This window comes from Podarcis liolepis (genome assembly GCF_965112155.1).
Source record: "Podarcis liolepis genome assembly, chromosome: 8".
NCBI lineage: Eukaryota > Metazoa > Chordata > Lepidosauria > Squamata > Lacertidae > Podarcis > Podarcis liolepis.
In genome coordinates this window covers 28,946,463-28,953,136 of record NC_139560.1, presented here as the reverse complement: position 1 = coordinate 28,953,136, position 6,674 = coordinate 28,946,463, and positions in this window count along the sequence as shown.

The following is a 6,674-nucleotide window of genomic DNA, read 5'->3' as shown; positions in this document are numbered from 1 at the left end:
CCTATGTTTAACAGGGAAAGTGCTGATGATTAACCACGCTGTTTCGAGGAAGCAGGCTGGGTCATAGAAAATAGCATTCCCCATCACCAGCGTGTTCTCAAATTAAGGCACATTTTCTGGAACAAAAAGAGAACTGAAAAACAGCCATCCTTGGGAATTCATACTTCTCTGAATTTTGCAATGCAGTTCTTCAGCCAAGTAAAGTTTACAAAAAAGGTATATGCTAGTTAATCTGTACATAACAATGCATATATTAGTGGACGCCAGTGCCAAATATTTTGCTCTGCTTTGGACCACATCAGCAACTGGGGTCGTCATCTGGGCAGCCCAGGACCTCCATACACAGTATCCAGGCTTGCGCCCCAAGGAGGGTCACTTTGGTGCTGCTAACGCAGTGGTTTGACTTCACCTCCAGAGGTGGACTCCATTGTCTGTCGAGACAGAGGGATACCAAAAAAACAAGCAAAGATGCATTAGTTTTTTTGTGAAAATTGCTTTGCAAAAATGTGGATAATTAGCAAAAATGCATTGTATTAGCGAAAGTTGCTTTATGTGGATAATGGGCAAAATTGCATGCAAACGTGTGCATTAGGAGAAATTCACACTAAAATGCAAGGTTGGGGAGGCTGTCAAGGCAAAGACAGATGGAGCAAAAACTCTTGACGGAGGAACCTGACTGCGTAGTAAGCTGCAGTCCTAATGTGAAGGAACAAGTCTCTCCTGAGTCCCTGAAGGGGGTGAGCACAGATAGGGAAGCAGACCTCCTTCAGTGGACCCCTTTACTTCAAAGCTTGCTTACCTGGAATGTGCAAAGGTCCTGGAAGAGATCTACAAGGAGGGTTTTCCTTTCTTTATATTTGTCCTACGAAATAGGCTGAGGTGGGGCTGCCAAGAAAGGAACAGCTTTACTTGAACAAGTCATATAAAGCCTACACTTACTGTTTGCAGGAGAGCTCTTGAGTTGTTTCCCTGCCATGGACCTGGGTATTTACAGAGTGCTGTAACACTTGATGTTCCCTGTGACTGTGTCCAGTATATAGGAGAGCAGTGAGAATATAGGAGAGCAGTGAGAGTAAATACCTTTCGATACCAGGGATGCGGGTGGCGCTGTGGGTTAAACCACAGAGCTTAGGACTTGCCAATCAGAAGGTCGGTGGTTCGAATCCCCGCGATGGGGTGAGCGGTGAGCTCCTGTTGCTTGGTGCCTGCTCCTGCCAACCTAGCAGTTTGAAAGCACGTCAAACTGCAAGTAGATAAATAGGTACCGCTCCAGCAGGAAGGTAAACAACATTTCCGTGCACTGCTCTGGTTCACCAGAAACGGCTTAATCATGCCGGCCACATGACCCGGAAGCTGTACGCCGGCTCCCTCGGCCAATAAAGTGAGATGAGCGCCGCAACCCCAGAGTCGGCCATGACTGGACCTAATGGTCAGGGGTCCCTTTACCTTTACCTTTTACCTTTCAATACCAACAGAAGCCATGACTGCTAAAGTTGTGTAAGAGTGCTCGAAACTTATGGTGTAGACCAGAAGAAAAATTAAAGAAATTTAGAGTGTAATTTCAATAGTACAATATCCTAGCTTAAACTGAAAACGATAAGACAAGGGTACATTTCCACTTTCCCTTAAACAAGGCTTCTACAAGCAAAATGGCGTATTTGTGTTAGACGAGGCCAAGTCTTCCACATGTGCTCAATTATGTCTGTAGAAACAGAGACACCGCTAAAAGAAACTATTGGCAATTCCCTGGTAGCAAAGTCTATCCCAGTTTTATACTGATTACATTTTTTGATCCAGAGTCTCAAGTTGGATCAAAGGCAATTATAGACATTTGTTCCAAGTATCTAAGATAACAAAAGGATTTGTCTATAAGCAGACAGGCCTGTGGGTAAACAGGGGAGCTGGAATCTGATTACACAGCTAGACTCTGATTGCACATTCAGATTTCCTTCCTCTTGGAAATGTTTAGAATCATAGAGTTGGAAGGGATCCGAGAGTCATCTAGTCAAACTCCCTGCAATGCAGAAATCTCAACACACGGTCCCCTATCCAATGTGAAACCATACTGGACCCTGCTTAGCTTTGTAAATATGTTTTACTGCTGTGACACTAGGATCCTCTGCCTTTTTTTGGTAAACCTTATAGAAAAGATAACCAAGGACATGATAAATGTGTTGCTCGCTCCTGGCCGCAGGAATGCAGTTAATGGGTGAAAATGGGAAGTAGATTTTGGGAAAGCATTAAGAGAAACTTCATAAGTGTGGACCTGGATGACCAGATGCCAAAACAGACAAGGATCCTTCACCTTTAATAGTTGTATAGAAGAAGGGAAGTACAGCTGATGCTGCTTTTTATGCAAGCTTAAAAGCAACCATAAAACTTCCTACAAAAAAAGAGCGAAACAAAGATATTTGGGTTCATTAACTCAGATCAAACATAAACTCAGCAGGGTATACTGGATATCAAGAAATAAAGTATAAACAGAAATATTAATTCTTCCATGCATATTTCATCCAAAACCTGCCAGCATGCAATAAATATCTGATTAATCAAATTGATGTGCTTTGTCATTACTCTCCCCTGATTATTCATTACAAGAGGCATATGGTCATAAAGCTTTACTGACTCCTTATTGATTTAGCAAATGGTCTCACTGGATCTCAGCAGCACATCAAGGACTTCATATGTGCCATTTATTTAAACAAAAACCCCTAAAAATGCCATCTGGCACTGCATTGTGCTCCTTGATGATTCAGATACTGATTTTCCTTTTTTATTGCATTTACAGCACAATCCCGTGTGTGTGTGTGTGTGTGTGTGTGTGTGTGTGTGTGTGTGTGTTCAGGAAATAGTATTGCACTGAGATATGTGAGATGTACCCCCAGGGATGCAATTCTTCTTAACTGGTAGTATGTACTTAACTGAGAGTAGGTGCTATTGAATGGGCATCTGATTAAACATGTATAGGATTGCTGTCATAAACTGATAGCAATGTCTATTTCTCCCAGTCTACCAGTAGCCAGCTTAGCCTAAGGCAAGAAGAGGAAACTTTTGGCTCTCCAAATTTGGCTGAATTACAACTTCCATCAGCTGTGGCAAGCATGCCCAATGGCTAGGGATTTTGATGATTAATTAAATTTATATACCACCTTTAATCTGGAGATCACAGGACAGTTTACAAGTTTTATAAAAGTGTAGGTTTGTTATATCTATTATTATTAATTAAATTTGTATATCGCCCCTCAACCATAGATCTCAGGGCGGTTCGCAACATAAAAATACAAGATAAAAACACAAAACATATAATATAAACAAGAACCAACCCCCCCCACCCAAAAAACTCCCCTTCCCCCACAAACACATTTAAAGGGGTATAGTTTTCTTGCGTCCTAAAGCAATTTACAACCGTAAATAATCCCATGCACATTATTAAAACAGACTTAACAGTATATCAAGGGATGCGGGTGGTGCTGTGGGTTAAACCACAGAGCCTAGGACTTGCTGATCAGAAGGTCGCCGGTTCGAATCCCCACGAAGGGGTGAGCTCCCGTTGCTCGGTCCCTGCTCCTGCCAACCTAGCAGTTTGAAAGCACGTCCAAGTGCAAGTAGATAAATAGGTACCACTCCAGCGGGAAGGTAAACGGCGTTTCCGTGCGCTGCTCTGGTTCACCAGAAGTGGCTTAGTCATGCTGGCCACATGACCCGGAAGCTGTATGCCGGCTCCCTCGGCCAATAAAGCGAGATGAGCGCCACAACCCCAGAGTCGGTCACGACTGGACCTAATGGTCAGCAGTCCCTTTACCTTTACCCTTTACCTAACAGTATATCACACAGAAATGTATTTGGCACTGAAACAATTACAAGGCTGGTGTCAGGCAGGCCTCCCTGGAGACAGTATTCCTGTTATTGCCACGCCGTGGACTTACAGTGGTACCTTGGTTTGCAACCGTTTTGGATTACAACAGTTTTGGATTACAACCACGTCAAACCCTGAAGTGTGTGTCCCTTTTTTTGGATTACAACCCACCCCCTTTGGGGGGGGTTACAACCATTTTTTTGGGGGGGAGGCTTCATTGGCAAAAGCACACCTTGGGTTACAACCTGTTTTGGTTTACAACTGGTACCTCCGGAACATATTATGGTTGTAAACGAAGGTATCACTGTACTCTTGAAGCTGGCATTTACAGAAGGGCCTCAGATCTCAGAGTTCAGGCAGGTTCATGGTAGGAAAGGCAGTTTTAAGCAGAGTAGCTCCGAGCCATACAAAACTCTTAATGGACCTTGTAGAAGGCGGTGGCAGAGCTCCATCTCCATCCGCCCCATCCATCTGCCTCCCGCCCCAGTGCTCCTCTGCTTTCCTAGCCTGACCCCAGAGCTAGGGCACCCTCACAAAGCTGTTTCGTTTTCCTTCCGCCCCTCACATCCGAGGCTCTTTTCCAATGGATGGAGATGTAGCCCTTAGTTTATGCCAGTGAATGGACTTTTTCTCCCACTGGCACTGTAGTGTTTGGGCATTTCTTGTGCCACTTTGTGAAGCCCTGTGCGATAGTGGTAGCCAACGGATGGGAGTTGTGGTTCAGCAACATCTGGATGACCAAAGGTTACACTAAGGAGTAGCTATAACAAACTGTGTTAAAGTCATAACCCAGCCTATTTGACTAAGCCGCGATTCCAAGATTCCATTCTAAACTGTGCATGAAGCCCTTTTTGAGAAAGTATGAAGCTGTGCAGTCCAGGAAATCACTTCCACAGATGCCCTCCTGTGTTACTGAACACAGAAGTGGTTTAGTATAGAAGAAGCAGACAAACCTATCACAAGATAAAGGATTACTTGTGGGACTGCACTTTCTGCACTTTTGGGTGTGGATGATTGTTCAGTACTTGTGTAGATGATCCCAAGTCCTATGTGTCAGATCATCTCAAAGAGTCCAAGATAGCTCTGACTGAATGGTTCCTGAACTTGCAGCAAATCCAGACAAGCCAGTGTCTTCAAGCAAGGAGGCCTCAGAAAGAAAAGGAAGAAGACTACTACTTTTAAAATTTCACAAATCCATCTTAGAATCTTAAGTTTTCGCCTCCAGATGCTCAATAAACAGCTGACATCATATAAATGCCCTGCAAGTTGTGTACAAACAGAATCAGGATGAATGCTCAATATACAGGTCACCTGTAAGCAACCCAAATCCCCAAGCCGTGAGGTTTTCTATCATGGATTTATTTGGTCATTTCCATTAATGAATGTATTGCATGTTCCGCTGCCCTCCATTGATTCTAATGTGCAGTGTTGGGGAAAGGAGGACAGAGATAAATCCAGATTGCCCCCTCTTGGGTGACAAACATGATTAAGACACTGGAAATTAGGCACATACGCATTTCAGCTCATTTAGTATCATCACAGATGGCAACGCAATTTGGAGACATGTGTGCCCTTCAGATTAATGATGGGAAGAAACTCTTCATTTTCTGGAGGATGGCAAATATCTGTACATGTGCCTTATGAGAAAGAGTACATATTTTCCCTAAGGGGTGCCAGCTATGTCACTCAGGGTTCTTTTAAAACTTTTTTTTAAAAATGTATTTTATTTCTTATTTCACTATAAGGTCCCAAAGCATTTTACAACAATAATATATACAACTATATAAAGAAGTTACAGTAACAAAACAAGAAAAGTGTAAACTTACATGCAAAGCATATAAAACAATTCCATATATAAAAACAATAAAAACATTTTAAAACAACTGAAATAGCTTCCGAACAGATGCAGAACCTGGGGAGAGACAGATTCTAGTCAGCAATCCCCATACAGCTATAAAGCTTATTGGGTGACCTGAGTCCAATTGCCATTTCTCAACTGAACCTACCTCACAGTTGTGGGGAAAAAGAGGAGTAGAGGACCTTACACAAATGTCCCACTCAAGCCCTATTCTCACATTATGCAAAGGGTGTTGTCATGTTTATTTTGGAGTGGGGCTGCACTTTGATCTTGACACATCAAAGAAGCGTTTCAGTTAAATGCGTTGCAAACTTTGTATGAGAAATCGGGTTGGCAAAAACCGAACTCTGCAGCACCACCTGGTGTCACCGTGTTAGAACAACAGCACATATAAAGCACTTTTTCTTTGTCAGTGTAGGTGAGTCCCCAGTTGCACAGAGCTTCCTACAGGAAAACAGGAGAGCGAGCTGGAGTTTATTTATCGAAAACTGCATGCGGAGAGGGCAAGATCTCACATAATTTAGGGCGCAAAATGGATGGGATCTTTACCCAAATCAGTGCTAACGGCAGTGACGCTTCTCCGCTCTGGCAGGGCCGGTGAGATGCCTGTGGGTATGCCATGGGGGGGGGGGTGTTCTGCCACCTGAAGCAGCAGTCTTGCCCTGCCTGGCAGAGCGTTGCCATGATGGCAAGTAGCCATGCATAGCCTCCTCATCCATGATTTGTTCTAGCCTCTTTCAAAGCCACTCAGTTTGGTAGCCACTGCTGCCTCCTGTGGAAGCGAGTTCCACAGATAAACAATGTGCTGCATAGAGAGGTACATTGCTATATCTGCCTTGAATTTCCCAACACTCAGCTCCGTTGGATATAGACCCCGAGGGTCTCAGACAAAACACCGATGACAGATGCTCATCCAAGCTCGGCTTAAAAACCTCCAAGGAAGAAGAGTCCGCAATCTCC